Raw genomic sequence first — 16,738 nt, forward strand, 5'->3', positions numbered from 1 at the left:
GGAGACGGGGTGGGGAATATGTCAGCCAGTCGGGCCTGGTGATAACTTAAGTTACTTAGAGGTGCTGTTTCATACTATTGTCCATGCTCTGGTCATGCTCAGATGTTTTTTCCCCATTACAGTTTACATTCAATATTACTATATTTTACTTATTTTTAAAAATACATTTTATTGTTTTCAGAAAGGAAGGGAGAGGGAGGGAGAGAGAAATAGAAACATCAATGATGAGAGAGAATCATTGATTGGTTGCCTCCTACACACCCCACCCTGGGGATCGAGCCCGCAACCTGGGCTTGTGCCCGTGACCAGAATCGAACCTGGGACCCTTCAGTCCACAGGCCGACGCTCTATCCACTGAGCCAAACTAGCCAGGGCCAATATTACTATGTTTTAAAAATTGATTTTAGAAGGGGGAGCGAGAGTGGAACATCGATATGAGAAACATCAGTGAGTTGCCTCCTGTACACGCCTGACGGGATCGAGCCTGCGACCCCAGCCAAGCCACACCGGCCAGGCCAACATTTGGTATTTGTGTCAGTTTCAGGTGTACAGCATAGTGAGCAGATGGTCATATACTTGACAGTGTTCTCCGGTTCAGATTTTAGTTTTAAAACTCGTTCATGGAAATGCAGTCAACTGAGTTAGCTCTCCCACATCCGGCCCCTGAAGACCAGCGAGCGTGCGCACTTTTGCTTCTCCTGGCTTCAGACTTGCGGGGACTGGGGTGCGTGTCAGCCCCACAGGCCATGACAGGTGACGCCTGGCTGGCCCCTCCCTCTGCAGCCTCCCCTCTCATTCCATCCTAAATGCCGCCATCCCCTCATTTCCCAGCAAGACCAGAGAGGGGAGATGGTGACGGGGCGCCCATGCTGCCAATCCGGCTGGACTGTGACGTGGGAGATGGGGTGGGGGGACTTGTTTGGAAGCCAGAACTCCATGGCTTGTGGATGGTCACCTTTTCCCAGTTTCAGGCAGGAATGAAGGTGCTCAGGAGAGCACCAGCCACCGCCCGCCCCCCCTGCCTCCCGGTGCCTCGGGGGGATTGAGCCCCACTTTGCTAGGCACATGCAGAAGCCCCGAGTCTGGGCTTCAGGGAGTGAGGCTTGGGAGCCTCACAAATGAGGGTCCGGCCTACATAGGGATCCCCGTCTTCCCAGGTCAGCCCTGGGGAGAGGCCAGCCCCCCGGAGCCCTTGAGCAGCACAGGGGAGCCCCCTGCACCTGAGTAAGTCAAGCAGCTGTTAGACACCTGACAGCCGCCCAGGAGGCTCGGCCAGTGCGCGCAGGGATGTGCCTCGTCAGCAAAGGCCCAGGCGAGCCTCTTCCTTGGGACCCCAGGGGCCCAGGCCTCACAGCCCCCGGAATCAAACCGCTGCTCCTCGCCAGGAGGGGCCTCTGAACCCGAGGCCGGGCCTGGCCCCCGTCTCCTGTGAGACCGTCTTCCGGAGATCCTCTGTGCCAGTGGCTCACCCTGAGGACCTGAAGCCCAAGCCCCAAGCCATCCCCCAGCAGCTCCTCAAGGTCTGCTCCAGCCCCACGCCCAGGATGGGTGGGCCGTGTCCCGCCCTGCCCTGCCCTGCCCTCGGAGCCCTGCGCAGACTTCGCTTCAGGGAAACCCAAATCCCGAATCTGGAAGGTCGTCTGCTGAACTAGCGGGAACCTCCAGGGGTTCCAAGCCCGGCCTGCCCTTGACTGGGACAGCTGCCGCGAGTGCAGGCTTTGAGGGCCGTCCAGGAGCAGCTGCCGTGGCCGCGCATCAAACGAGTTTCAAAGCCCAGAGGAGCAGCCAGGCCTGAGCTAAGCTCCCCAGGCACGCAGTCTGGCTGGGGGGTCTCAAGGGCACCCGGAGCCCAGCCACCAGCCACCCTGGTTCCCAAGGGGTGAATGCCCTCAGAGACAGGTGGGGTGCGTGTGGGGGGGTGGCCTTGTGGGGGAGATTGCCCAGACGGGACCCTGGAGGAGGGGCTGTGTTGCTGGTGACCACCAGGTGGCAGCACTCCGTCATCTATCGGGCAAGGCTGGTGCAGGTGCGGTGGGAGGGCTCTCACCCAGTCCCGGGGTGCCGAGGGTCCCAGGGTCTTCGGGATTCGGGGAAACCTGGCTGGAACTCAGCCTGGAAGCTCCGTGTGGGGCCGGCCCTGCGTGTTCCTGACAGTCCTACCCCAGGGACCCCCCTGGCTGGAAGGGGCAGCTGTTGCTCAGCTGAGGACCAGAGCCAGGCCGGCACTAAGTGCTTCAGTCTCCACAGTTCTCCGACCCGGGCGGCCACCTCTGCAGTCCGGTCGATAAAAGGCATTTCTGCCCTCACACTCCTTCGCCCTCCGCCTGATGGTTGACTCACAGACACTCTCCCCTGGCAGGGCCCACAGCGGACCCACCCGCAGCCTCTGTCTCTACAGCCCAGCGAGTTGGGGCTGAGCTGCCAGGGTTCTCAGAAGGAGACAGGAGGTGCCCACTGCTCTCACCCAGCCTCCCGAAACAGGAGGGGGGGGCAGCAGGAGGTTCAAGCCAGGAGCACCGCCCCCATCCCACTTAGTCCCTGCACCACTTTCATCTGGTTTATTTTTTTAATATATTTTTATTGATTTCAGAGAAGAAGGGAGAGAGAGAGGGAAACATCAGTGATGAGAGAGAATCATGGATCGGCTGCCTCCTGCACGCCCCACACCGGGATCGAGCCCGCAACCCAGGTGTGCTCTGGCCGGGAATCCAACCATGACCTCCTGGTTCATAGGTCGACACTCAACCACTGGGCCACACCAGCCGGGCCATCTGGTTTAAAAAGGAAACCGAGGCTCAGAGAAGAGCAGCTGCTGGAGGCTACCAGGTTGGGAAGTGCTGAACCTGGTTCTGCCCCAGATGTGCCCCCGCCCCCCAAGCTGGCCCGGAGCCACAGGAGTCACCTGGTGAAGACAGGCCTTGGCTGCAGGCACAGGGTCGGGCTCCCGCTCTGGGCAGGACGTGCTCCCGCTGCTGTGTTGAAGATGGAGTGAGCTCAGCCTTGGGATGCCCACCCCCACCCCAATGCCCTAGGGAGAGAGAGAAGACAGGCAGGGAGAGGCAGGAAAAAAGACAACTGCAGACAAAGCAAGGCCGAGAGGATGCTGGGAAGCGGAGCGGAAAGGTCTGAGGCTGCTGGGGGTGGGAGGAGGCTGTGGGGACAAGATAACGCAGGGTGGGGGCCGCTGGGTCTGGGGGAGTCGGATCTGCTCCACCCCTGGCTGCTGCCAGATAAGAGGGCCTACGACAGCCAAGTAGCAGCGGTGAATTCTGCACGCTGATGGGCAGGCCAGGCTGCAGCAGGCAGAGGGGAGGAAGGAGGAGCCAGGAGCCCTGGCCAGGACCCCTGCCTGCCTTCCTGCCCACTGAGGCCCCGGAGCTGACGCACACAGGCCGGGCCCCAGCTCCAGGCAGGTCCCACACCCCAAGTCTGGCTGGACAGAGCTGTTGGAGAAGGATTCATGGACGTAACTGTGTCCCCCAGCACCCCTTTACCTGGCCCTGGGGGTGGGGCAGAGGCTGGTTCAGTGCCCCAGGATGCCCTCTCAAGATGTGTGGGCCCAACAGGCAAGGTTGGGCTCGATCCTGACTCGTGGGGGCACCGTCCTCTTGGCTGGGCCGAGGGGCAGCCCTCTGCACTCACAGGCACACGCATGCACGCACAGGCCTGCAAGTCACCGCGCAGCAGGCGTGTCTCCCAGCACCGAGGTGTGTGCTGGGGTAGGACACGCAGATGCCTGCAGACCCCGACCTCCCCACCCCGCCCCGTGGGTGAGCCAACCGTGCAAGCTCCCGAACACCCTCCCGACGGCCCACCCGGCCACCCGCACAGGGCAGAGCAGGTGGGGCCAGAGCGCTCACCTGTGCGCGCTGCAGCCTGCGGCCGGAAGGAAGGAAGGAAGCCAGCTGCTGGGAAGGGGAAGGGCCGCGGGGCGCAGGCTGGCGGAGCGCAGGCACACGCAGGCTCACGCACGCAGTCACTGGGGCTCCCTCCTTCCCCGGAGGCGGATCTGGGGGTTCCAGCCCACCAGGCTCCTGGGCTCCAGGCTCAGGGCCCACAGGCAGGGCGGGAGGCTGGGAGGCTAAGGAGGGCGTGTGCTTCCCAGGTGGGTTGGCTCAGCTCAGAGCCTTCCCTTCCAACACCTGCAGCCACCGCTGGTGGGGGGAGAAGGAGCAGCCCCCACACAGACGGGTAAACTGAGGCCCTGGCTGCCCGTGTCCATCAGCAGCTCGTGGGCACCGGGCGCCTGCCTCTGCCCTCGCCATTTCCCCGGGTGGGGCCTTCTCCCACCCAGACGGGCTCTGCCATCCCCTCCGACTGGGAAGGACGGGGACCTCCGAGGACTGGCGGGCTCTGCTCCTGCCCGGACTGGGCGTGGCCGGGCCTCTGCGACCGGCCCCCTGGCTGCGCCGGCCCCTCCAGACTCACGCGAAGCCTGAGCAGCCGGCAGCGCCCACCCCCACCCGCGCTCTGGTTCTTATTAATGTAAATGAAGTCGGCTGCGAGCCCTTAATGGAAAGCGTTCCTGGAATTTGACTGTGCACACGTGGTGGGGGGCACCCTGCGATTAACTCCTGTGCAGCCGACGGAGACCGCAGGCGGCATGCCCGCGCCGGGCTGGGCTGGGGCGGGGCACCCCTCCCGGAACTGTCCCGCGAGGACAGCGACACCGAGGGTGCCGAGCGTCACCCATGCGGTACCCTCGCCCCCCCCCCCCCCCCAGCTGTGGGCCCAGAGGCTTCTCAGAGCCTGAGGAAGCTGGCCTCGACCGGAAATGGGGAGCCCGTGAAGGCCCTTGATCAGGGAGGGGCTAGGGGGCTGGGGTGCAGCTGACAGGCGGGCTGTCCCTCATCGGGCTCCATCCTGGTTGGAGGGGGACCCCGGCAGCAGAACCTCTTTGAACCTCCCACCCTGTGGGGAGAAGGTCCCGCCTCTAGGATGCACCCCCCTCCGTCCCGCCCACCTCACCCCTGAGGTGGATCTGCCAGGACAATTAGCTTCACAGCTCTGGGGGCGAAGAGGGGAGGCCCAGAGCGGGGTGGTGTGGGGGTGGGCGAGGGGCCCGGGCTGGGACCCCGCAGCGCCCGCCTGCCCCCCCCCCCCCATCTGGATGCTTGTTCTGGCGCAGCCCTGGGCCCGCGGAGCGGGGTTTACTGCCTTTCGGGGAGGCCGGGATGTGGGCTCCAGCGGCTCCAGGCGGCGGGCGCGTCTAGGATTTCAGTGTCTCCCAGGTGCGCTCCGCTCCGTCCGCAGGAGGCCTGGGGAGGCTGGCGGGGCTGGGGGGTGGGGGATGCGGGGAGGGGGCCTCAGGAAGGGGAAGGAGGCCAGAGGGGGGCTCAGGGAGGGAAAGGGGGCTCCAAGGGGGCGGCGGGGGGGAGGCAGGGGCGCTGGGAGGGGCAGGGCTCAGGAGGGAGGGGTGGGGGGAGGCACCGAGCGGGACAGGCTCCGTGGGGACAATGGGCTGACAGCCTCCTCCACCCACACCTGCCAGGCGGTGGGGGAGGGGCCTGACCCACTTAGCCGCCTTCCTCCCGGCTGTGCTAATGAGGCAGCTTCCCCGGGCTGTGCCTGAGGCTGTCTGTCCCTTCCCCCGCAGCCCCTCATTATCTACTGGGGTGCTCCCTGGCCCAGGCAGCCCCCCTTACCTGCAGCCGTGCCTGCCTGTGGCAGTGAGGAGGCGGCTCTGGGCCCCCAAATGTGCCCTCTCTGCCCCTGGCTCTCACCCCAGGACGGGGGAGGTGCGGGGCCAGCTCCCTGGCAGCTGGGCTGTGAGCACAGGGCTGACTCCCCGGTGTCCCACCCGCACGCCAGGGGGCGGGGGGCGCAGCACAGGAGGCTGAGGCTGGCCAGGAGGGGCTCCCTCTGGGTGTGGGGGTCCTGATGCCTGGGGAGCACAGCTCGGAGGGCTGAGAGGAGGGCGTTGGGAGCCGTTCTGCGTGGTTCAGGGAGAAGGGGGTGTGGGAGCCCAGCTCCAGGGCGAGGGTGGGAGAGTGTGTGTGGGCACAGCTCCGTGTGGACTGCCCGGAGCACCCTCTGCAGAGCCGGGCCCCTGCAGGAGCACCGCCGGGGAGGACGGTGCGGGCAGGAGGTGGCGGCCCTGAGGGCGAGAGCACAGTCTGGGCCCACGTGTGGGGAGCAGGGCTCTCAGCATCCCCTGTGGGAGGGGGTCCAGGGCCTCCTCTGGCTCCTCCCCCGCATTCCTGGGGTGCACGGGGAATCCGGTGGCTGGAGCATGCCCCAGTGTCCCCAGGCTGCTGGCTGTCCCGCTGTCCATCTGTCCCCCTCCCCAAGGACCCCGAGCCCAGGTGGCACTCCCCTCCCGGCACCCTCATTAGGAAAGGGCCCAGATCCTTCTGGCGCGTCTGCCCCGCCCCCGCCCCCGCGCCAGCTGCAGGCTCGGCCCCTGGAGCCTGATCAATATTTATGACAAGAGGAGCTGGACCTGCCGGGTCCCAGCCCAAACCTTTGTCCTGAGAGCCTGAGCGAGCGTCGGGGTCAAAGCCACAGCGGGCAGAGCTGGGTCTTGGGATCCTGGGTTCTGGGTCGGGGCGAGCCTGACGGGGACAGTAGGCGGGAGCCACCCTGGCCCATCGCAGTGAGGGGCTGGGATGAGCCGAGGCTCCGAACTGCAGGCTGAGCGGCACTGCGGGCTGAGCGAGGGAGCTGCCTCCCAGGTGCACACTGGCCATGCCCCCCACCCCCAGGTCTTGTCCTGGGGACATGGGGACACACTGCACTGGGACACATTGAACTCCTGCTCCAGGGAAACACTTGCTGTCTTCTAGAGGTGAGGGTGATCCCTGAGGTCACCCACAGATTCCTAACCTGCTCACAGGGTGCCATCCCACAGCAGCCAGCCTAGCTCTGCCAAGCCCGGCCCAGGCCTGGTGAGGAGGGGGTGGGTGGCCTGGAGGCCTGGGGGGGAGCCCACCTCCTTCTGGCTTCTGCCACCCGCCCCTGGGAGCCTCTGGGAACCCCTGGGAGCCCCTGGCAGCCCCTGGGAACCCCTGGGAGCCTCTGGGAATCCATGGGAACCCCTGGGAGCCTCTGGGAACCCCTGGGAGCCTCTGGGAGCCCCTGGCAGCCCCTGGGAGCCTCTGGAAATCCATGGGAACCCCTGGGAGCCTCTGGGAGCCTCTGGGAGCCGGGTGCTGCTGGCCCAGCCTCAGAAAGACCACCAGGCTCCTCTGGGTGCAGGTGGAGGCTGAGGCGACCGGGAGGGCTGGGTCCTCGGCTCCAGGCCAGCTTTGAGTGCTCCTGTGGTCACAGGGCAGCCGCATGCCAGCCGGGGCTGCAGATGCACCCGCTGGGCGAGGGTGGGAGTGGGGAGCGTCCCTGCTCTGAAGAGGGTCGGCCACCGTGGGAAGTGTGTTGAGACCAGAGACCCCCAGTCCTGGCGGTCCCCTGAGCTGTGCCTGCAGCCCGGTGTGTGCCCGCGTGCCCAGGTGTGGAGTGGCAGTGAGAGGCGTGGCCTGGCTGCACCCGGGCCTCCACCCCCATGGAGGGGGTCAGGGTCGGCGCCCCCTTCCCACAGCCACCGCTCCAGCCTGCCTTTGGGCTGGGTGGTAAGTGCCCAGCTGGCCCACCGGGGTGCTGGGGAGGGCACGGGCCTGGCGGGGCACATGGGCCGCAGGAGGGTTTCTGTGTTTAGCAGAATCACTGTCACGAGGGCCACGGGGACCCTGGAGTTCGCTAACCTGGACGAGGGCGGGAGGGCCCTGAGCAGGCAGCCCTGGGCCAATCGCCCCTCCCAGGCCTGTGGGCTCAGCTCTGCTGCGGGGGTGGGAGTGGGGGTGGGGGGGACACTGTCTGAACACCGGCATGCCCTAGGGCTGGGGTGCCGGAAGGAATGCCTCCCTGCGCCCGCCCTCTGCGCCTCCCGGAGGACAGCCAAGCAGCGTCTTGAAGGGGCAGGAGGCACGGGGGCTGGGTCCTTCCTGACTCCTGCAGCCGGAGGCGCTCTGACCTGCCGGAGGGCTGCTTCGGCCCACTGCTCCTCCTCTCCCACCGGCAGCCCCGCGTCCTCAGCCTCCCTGGGCCGCAGCCGCCTGGCGCTCCAGGGCTCGCCCAGGCCACGCTCTCACGGAAGGAAAGTCGGGGAGTGGGTCTGGGAGCCCAGGTTGTAAGAAGCCTGCTTGGGGCTGGCGGGGTGGGGAGGCAGACACATCCTTTGCTGACTGTCCTGTGTGCGCACTCACACACACACACACACATGCACGCACACACGCTCACACACACGCGCACACGCTAACACACGCGCGCACGCACACGCACACACGCGTGCGCACGCACACACACACACGCACGCACAGCCAGGTCTCCAAGGCCACGGGGGCCTCTCCTCGCTGAGCTCAGCTGCGCTAATGCATTAACGGGAAAGCCGAGGCTGGAGCCGAGATGCTCCCAGGTGTGTCTAACGAGCAGTTCGTGGCGTCCCTGGGAACCCCGGAGACTGACTGATGGCTGTCCGGCCACGGCCCGGAGCCTGCGTGTCCGTGGAGCCTGTGGACGTGACAGGGTCAGCTGGGCCAATGGCTCACAAGCCGCCTGCACCCGGACCTGAGGATGTGGCCCGGCTTCCCGAGTGCGTGGTGTGACAGACGGGGCCTTTCTGCCCCTCCCTGCACCCTCCCACTGAGCCAGGTCCTGCTGAGGCTCCGGAGTCCTGGGGGCAGGTCCTGGGGGGACGACTACACCTCGAGGAGCCATCCTGCAGGTGTGAGTGCTCCTCCTCCAGGTGGGAGTGCTCCTCCTCCAGGTGGGAGTGGTCCTCCTCCAGGTGGGAGTGCTCCTCCTCCAGGTGGGAGTGGTCACCCTCCAGGTGGGAGTGTTCCTCCTCCAGGTGGGAGTGGTCACCCTCCAGGTGGGAGTGTTCCTCCTCCAGGTGGGAGTGTTCCTCCTCCAGGTGTGAGTAACCATCCTCCAGGTGGGAGTGGTCCTCCTCCAGGTGGGAGTGGTCCTCCTCCAGGTGTGAGTGGTCCTCCTCCAGGTGGGAGTGTTCCTCCTCCAGGTGTGAGTGACCATCCTCCAGGTGGGAGTGGTCCTCCTCCAGGTGGGAGTGGTCCTCCTCCAGGTGGGAGTGGTCCTCCTCCAGGTGGGAGTGGTCATCCTCCAGGTGTGAGTGCTCCTCCTCCAGGTGGGAGTGGTCACCCTCCAGGTGTGAGTGGTTACCCTCCAGGTAGGAGTGGTCCTCCTCCAGGTGGGAGTGTTCCTCCTCCAGGTGGGAGTGTTCCTCCTCCAGGTGGGAGTGCTCCTCCTCCAGGTGGGAGTGCTCCTCCTCCAAGTGTGAGTGACCATCCTCCAGGTGGGAGTGGTCCTCCTCCAGGTGGGAGTGGTCCTCCTCCAGGTGGGAGTGTTCCTCCTCCAGGTGGGAGTGGTCCTCCTCCAGGTGGGAGTGGTCATCCTCCAGGTGTGAGTGCTCCTCCTCCAGGTGGGAGTGGTCACCCTCCAGGTGTGAGTGGTTACCCTCCAGGTAGGAGTGGTCCTCCTCCAGGTGGGAGTGTTCCTCCTCCAGGTGGGAGTGTTCCTCCTCCAGGTGGGAGTGCTCCTCCTCCAGGTGGGAGTGTTCCTCCTCCAGGTGGGAGTGCTCCTCCTCCAGGTGGGAGTGGTCCTCCTCCAGGTGGGAGTGGTCCTCCTCCAGGTGGGAGTGCTCCTCCTCCAGGTGGGAGTGGTCACCCTCCAGGTGGGAGTGGTCCTCCTCCAGGTGGGAGTGACCATCCTCCAGGTGGGAGTGGTCACCCTCCAGGTGGGAGTGTTCCTCCTCCAGGTGGGAGTGGTCCTCCTCCAGGTGGGAGTGCTCCTCCTCCAGGTGGGAGTGTCCTCCTCCAGGTGGGAGTGTCCTCCTCCAGGTGGGAGTGCTCCTCCTCCAGGTGGGAGTGGTCCTCCTCCAGGTGGGAGTGTTCTTCCTCCAGGTGTGAGTGTTCCTCCTCCAGGTGGGAGTGCTCCTCCTCCAGGTGTGAGTGGTCCTCCTCCAGGTGGGAGTGTTCCTCCTCCAGGTGGGAGTGGTCACCCTCCAGGTGTGAGTGGTCCTCCTCCAGGTGGGAGTGGTCACCCTCCAGGTGTGAGTGCTCCTCCTCCAGGTGTGAGTGTTCCTCCTCCAGGTGGGAGTGGTCACCCTCCAGGTGTGAGTGGTCCTCCTCCAGGTGTGAGTGGTCACCCTCCAGGTGTGAGTGGTCACCCTCCAGGTGTGAGTGCTCCTCCTCCAGGTGGGAGTGGTCCTCCTCCAGGTGTGAGTGGTCACCCTCCAGGTGTGAGTGGTCACCCTCCAGGTGGGAGTGGTCCTCCTCCAGGTGGGAGTGGTCACCCTCCAGGTGTGAGTGGTCACCCCTCCAGGTGGGAGTGGTCACCCTCCAGGTGGGAGTGGTCATCCCTCCAGGTGGGAGTGGTCATCCCTCCAGGTGGGAGTGGTCAGCCCCCAGGTGGGAGTGACCATCCTCCAGGTGTGAGTGTTCCTCCTCCAGGTGTGAGTGGTCATCCTCCAGGTGGGAGTGGTCACCCTCCAGGTGGGAGTGGTCATCCCTCCAGGTGGGAGTGGTCATCCCTCCAGGTGGGAGTGGTCAGCCCCCAGGTGGGAGTGACCATCCTCCAGGTGTGAGTGTTCCTCCTCCAGGTGTGAGTGGTCATCCTCCAGGTGGGAGTGGTCACCCTCCAGGTGGGAGTGGTCATCCTCCAGGTGGGAGTGGTCCTCCTCCAGGTGTGGCTGTCCTCAGGGGATCACTCAGTTGTCCTCCAGGCCTCACTGAGCTGACTCCTGGTCATGCACTTTTCTTTTCGGGACGGCAACTGTCGTGACTCCCAGCCCCCACTGCCTCAGGTCAGGGCAAAGTGCATGGTCTCCGAGCCCGGGCTCTGCCCAGCCAGCAGCCCAGCTAAGCAGGCTCGGGGTCCCCTCGGGGCTCCTAGGCTGGCGACCTGAGGGGTCGGGGTGGTGATGGGGTCCCAGGGGATTACTCCTAACAATCTTTCTCCTCTGATACCACTGCCGGGGGGCGGTGCCAGCCCAGCCTTCTGGCCCCTGGAAAGTTGGGGGTTCGTGATTCCAGGCTGCATAGCTGCTCCCCACCCACATACACCCCAGGCCCAGCCGCCTCCGCCCACCCCCTCCGGCCACATCCCAAATCCCCAATCCCAGCAGCAGACCTCGGTGTTTGCCTGTTGCCATAGCAATGGGATGCACCTTTCTGTTACCATGGCAACCAGCCAGGGTTTTTAAAATTCAGTTGAGGTAATTTCCACCCCTCAATCCTCATCCTCAGACACCTCATTCTCCTCTTTTTCCCCTCGGAATCTTAGGGGGCTGGGGGCACCCGCCACCAGCCAGAGCTGGAGGGCCGGAGAGGCTGGTGGGAAACTCAGACGCAAGCCCATTCCTTCCTGACGCCTTCAGCCGGACTGGTCCCGGGGAGCCCGCAGCCTCTTCCCCGGCCGCTCCGGGCCCAGGTTTGCGGTGAGAGGTGTGGGCTCTCCTGGCCCGGGAAGCCTGGTCGTTGGCCTGTGTGGCTGTGCCTACGCGGGGGCAGGGCAGTCAGCAGGGACCCTCCCCAGCTGCCCGCCCCCCCCCCCCCCCCCGTGTCCCCAGGGCTCAGCCGGGGCTCTCCAGGCGCCATGGCCCAGCCCCAGGACTAGAGGGGCAGGTGTTGTTTATGCTGCACCCTGGCGCTCAGGAGCTTAGCTTGTGGGACCCGGGCCGGCAGGATCGGGTGGAGGGCAGCTGAGGTTGGAGGGAGCAGGAGGCGGACACTGTCCATCACCTGATGCCCCTCCCCTCCGGGGCCCTGGCAGGCTCCAGCCTCATCAGGCTGCTCATTGTGAATTCATGAGGCCGCCTCCCCTCCCTGCCCCACCGGCCTCCTGGCCGTCCTGGCTGCGAGGAGAGGAGCGGAGAGCCCAGGAACACAGGTGGGTGCCCAGGCCAAAGGGCAGTCGCTCAGCTTCCCTGCCCTTGGGCTCCAGGGCCAAGACCCTGTAGCAACAGCTCTTCTGGGTCACCGATGGGCAGGCCACCTACAGGGACCCCGTGAGGGCCCAGGCCGCCTGAGGCCCTGCACTCCGGCTGCTCCCTCACCGAGGCAGGGAGCCCCGAGGCCAGAGAGTGGTAGGCGGAAGCCTGGCCCTCCCCCTCCTCTGCCCACGGCCCCGTCAGGGTCCACACGTGGCCGCACACCTGGTGTGCGGCCCCCACGCGGATAACAACGTCTGTGTTTGACACTTTTCAAGACTTAGTGCTCCCACCAGCCTGTGGGCTCATTGGCACAGACAAAGCCACAGGTTCTGGGGAGCAGACATGGTTAACTTCTGTTCTCCCAGCGGGAGAGAGCTGCGGGGGGGGGGGGGTAAACCAGAGACCCCTGGGAAGGGGTGGTGGGCCCAGCGGGGGTGGGGGGCAGGATGGAGGAGCGGAGTGTGGGGACACCACCCACCACCTGCCCCTGCTCCTCCCAGGCTCCCAGACGAGGGAAGCCCCAGGCTAGGCCAGGAGGGAGCCCAGATCAACCCTAGTGAGAGTGGGGGTGTCCACGATGGGGTCGCCCTGGTCCCGGAACCTTTTTCAGTGCTCAGCGGAATCTCTGCTCACCTCCCAGGCGCCTCCGCTCTGAGCTGCCCCCCCAGCCCCCTCCCCCAGCCTGTGGCTCCCGGGGGAGCTCCCCGGACCAGGGGCTGACGGTGAGCCCCACTCCAGCTCCCCGGGGCCCACGCCGGGCCAGGGCTCCTCTGTGAGCAGCAGGCGGTGGGGGGGCTTGGCATCAGGAGACCCGCCCAGCTGGGCAGACCCTGGGAGAGGCCTGTGGCCCGGAGGCTGGGGCAGCACGGAGCCCCATTCAGTGAGAGGAGGGGGAGCCCCATTCAGTGAGAGGAGGGGGAGCCCCATTCAGTGAGAGGAGGGGGAGCCCCATTCAGTGAGAGGAGGGGGAGCCCCATTCAGTGAGAGGAGGGGGAGCCCCATTCAGTGAGAGGAGGGGGAGCCCCATTCAGTGAGAGGAGGGGGAGCCCCATTCAGTGAGAGGAGGGGGAGCCCCATTCAGTGAGAGGAGGCGCAGTGAGAGTGCCCGGGGGCCAGGGCGGATCCAAGCCTGGGCTCCGAGAATGCGGGTCCGGCGCCCCCCCCCCATCCTGGCTCCTCCGCTCCTCTGGGGTCAGAACAGCACCCTGTCCCCCACCCCGCATGCGCACACGCCTGAGGGAGCAGGCCTCCGACTCACAGGTGGGGTCCCTGGACCAGCCCGATCCCTGACACCCAGAAACCCCGAATTGCCTTGTCTCCATGGAGAGGGGTCCTTGGGGCCGCGGACCAAGAATCAGGACCCGGAGGGCTGCCTCCAGGGGCCACTTAGAGGAGAAGCTGAAGAAATGCCAGCAAGTGTTGACAGCCTGAGCGACGCGCCAGATGGAATCCAGGGCGTGCGCCCTCGCGCCCCTGCCCGCCACGGGCTGAGCGTCCCGCTCCACAGCTGGGAGGCCCCAAGTTTCAGAAAGAACAGGAGGCCCAACTGAACCCCCCAACCCACCCCCAGGATCTGCCCACAACGCCTGACCCAGGGCCCAGCGTGGCAGGCAGGGCACTGAGCGGGGGCGGCTGGCTAGGCCTCGGGCGAAGGAAGGCGCAGGCCCTCTGGGGGTGGACGTCGCCGGCGGCGAAGGAGCGGAGGCTGTACCCCGTCTGGTCAGCCCGGAGGTGGCCCTGCTGCGCGTCCAGGACGGGGGCCGAGGCCATCGGAAGCTCAGGAAGCCTCCAGCCCCCCCTGATGACTGCGCCCTCCAGGGAGCGCCTGCAGGAAGCATCCCTGACCTCTGACCCCTGACCCTGACCGCCCACCGGGTCCCGGGCCCCTGATGCTCTGAAGCCCAGCCATCTCAGGTCTCTCTGCGCTCGTCTGGGGCGCCTCTTCCCTGCCCCCCAGGCCGGCCCCCCGGAAGATGCTGGGCCCTGTGAGGCAGGCACCTATGGCTAACGCCCACCCCTCCCTGCCCGCCGCCACGCCCAGGCCCGGGCAGGGGCACGCAGGCTGTTCCATGGACGAGGCAACGCATTGGCCTTAAAGCCTTGGAAGTGTGCCTGTGGCCAGGGGCCTGTGCCACCTGGGGACAGTGTGACCCGCAGCGTGGTCTCCCCGCCCAGGCCCCGGCCCAGGGCAAGGACAGGCACAGAGAGGCCTGGCGGTACAGGGGCGGGTCCTGCTCTGAGGGGCCAAGGAGGAGGGGCAGGTGGCTTCTTAAGGAGAGACCCCCGAGCTGAGTGGCCGGACCCGGGGTGTCCAGTCAGCAGCCCAGCGTGTCAGGCCCGTCAGGACCAGGAAGAGCCCCATGGCCGGATCTGTCCCCCCAGGTTTCCCCACAGGCAGGTCCCAGTGGAGGGGGGCAGGGTGCATCTGTGTCCACGTGCATGGCCTGGGGTGCCCTGTTCCACATGCATGGCCTGGGGTGCCCTGTTCCACATGCATGTCCTGGGGGTGCCCCGTGTCCACATGCATGTCCTGGGGGTGCCTCGTGTCCACATGCATGTCCTGGGGGTGCCCCGTGTCCACATGCATGTCCTGGGAGTGCCTCGTGTCCACATGCATGTCCTGGGGGTGCCCCGTGTCCACATGCATGTCCTGGGGGTGCCTCGTGTCCACGTGCATGTCCTGGGGTGCCCTGTTCCACATGCATGTCCTGAGGGTGCCCCGTGTCCACATGCATGTCCTGGGGGTGCCCCGTGTCCACATGCGGCCTGGGGGGGGGCCTGGGTCCCTCTGAGAAATGGGACGCATGATGTGCCCCCAGGCCCTGGGCACAGAGTGACCGAGAGGAGGGGCTCTGCCTCCCGGAGCTCACTCCCATGGCGGGGGGCAGGGGGACAGACCTTGGTGGGCTGTGGGGAGCTGTGGACACAGGATCTGGGCCTCGCTGCCCGGAGCCCGCACGCTCGGGCCCCCACTTTGCTGGCTGCCTCGGGGTGAGGGCAGGGGGTGTCTGGACCTCAGTGCATCTTTCCCAAGAGGGCAGGTGGGGCTCCCTGCCTCCACAGGGGTCCCCACAGGCCGGCTGCCCTTGCTGAGAGGCCTGGGGGTGAGGTGTGCCAGCCGCCCTCTGCGGCTCCAACAGGCAGGGAACGCAGCCCCAGGTTCATTTCCCGTTTCCTGTCGTCGGGTCTCAACCTGACAGGCGTCCCCTCTCACCTCCCAATCACCGTTCCTCCCCCTCCCCCGCCCTCCCCCCTCCCCTCCGCTACCAATTCAGAACCTGCCACCCCACAGAGCGGCTTCCTCTGCGGTCTCATTCCCGCGGAGGAGGGAGCCATCCGCCGGCCCGACCTCCCCAAGTCCCTGTCCTCACCCCTCGGCCCTTCAGGGACCCCCACCCCACCCTGAAGTACCCCACCTTCTGGACCTCCCTCCCCAACCTGCGATTCCTGTCCCGGCCCCCACCCCCAGCAAACTTGGCTCCTGTCAGCTCCCTCCCTGGCGGGCAGAGGCAGGGCGTTCAAGTCCATTTAATCTTGGCAGAATGCAATTTCCTGCTTCAGAGAGCTGGCGGGTTTAGGAGGCTTAATGAGGGGGGAGGGGAGCGGGAGGAGAGGCTGAGTGGGGCCGGAGGTGGAGGGAGCCCTGAGCCGGTGGTCGGGAAGCCCAGGGGTGTGCCTGGGGCCTCTGGGATCAGCCGGGTCAGCTCTTCAGCTTCAGGCTCCCACTGGCAGGTCTGGGCTGTCAGAACTCCCACCCCCCCAGCGATAGCTGCGGAGTGGGAATGGGGGGCTCAGAGTGGCTCACTGTCAGCCATGGAGGGTGGGGGACTGACTGTGAGGCAGGGGAGGGTGCAGGTCCGAGGGTGCAGGTGGGGGTGGGTCCGGGGAGAGCTGGGGGCTCCTGGGGGTGGGTCCGGGGAGAGCTGGGGGTGGGTCGGGGAAAGCGTGCAGCAGGCAAGTCCCAGACCCCCGGGGGCGGGGGGGGGGGGAGTGGGCAGCTGGGCTGGAATTTCAGCCCCAACGGGATGCTTATCGGCCGCCACCGAGGAGGCAGGGAGATAAGGGACAAAGGGCCTCTGAGTGCCGGAAGCCCCACCCGGTGGGGGAGGGCAGCCCAGCGCACACCGCCCTGGGGGGCGGGCTGGCACCCTCACTGGCCCCTCTCCTCGCCCTTCCCCGTCTCTCCTGACCTGGTTTAGCCAACCCACGGGACAGGGAGTCCCCAGGCCCGGGCGCAGGACCACCCTCACCCACAGGCAGCAGGCCGGGGCACGAGGGGTCTCACCGGAAAGCAGGCAGCCTGGGGGCTCGGGAGCAGCGCCGGGATGGGGAGGCTCTGGGAACCCCAGGCCCGGGGCGGGGGCCGAGCCGGCGGGCAGAGCAGGGCTGAGACGCCTCAAAGCCGCCGGCCGGGCCCACTGGGAACCTCACTCATGGCGCGAGGAAGGCCGGCGGAGACCACGGAGGGCCGAGGCCCAGCCCTGGGCACGTGGGGTCCTTCCCTGCCCTCAGTTTCCCCACTTGCGTGAAGGGGTCTCTAGGAGCGGCCAGGCCTCCAGGTCACGGCAGGTGCTGGAAAGGCAGCAGGCGTGGAGAGGACGCTGGGAAGCTGGGAGGGGAGGAGGTTTGAGGGACACGGCCTGTGGCCTGTGAGCTCCTGGCAGCCTAAGGCCCCTGGCCCCCAGCCCCCGGGGATCCCTCCGGGCTTCCTACCCGTCGGGGCGGGGAGGGAGCTCACAGCGACCAGCAGCCCCTGAGCTGCCCTGGCTCCTCGAAGCTCTGCCTCCCTTCCGACTA

This window comes from Cnephaeus nilssonii (assembly GCF_951640355.1).
Source record: "Cnephaeus nilssonii genome assembly, chromosome: 17".
In the NCBI taxonomy this organism is placed as follows: domain Eukaryota; kingdom Metazoa; phylum Chordata; class Mammalia; order Chiroptera; family Vespertilionidae; genus Cnephaeus; species Cnephaeus nilssonii.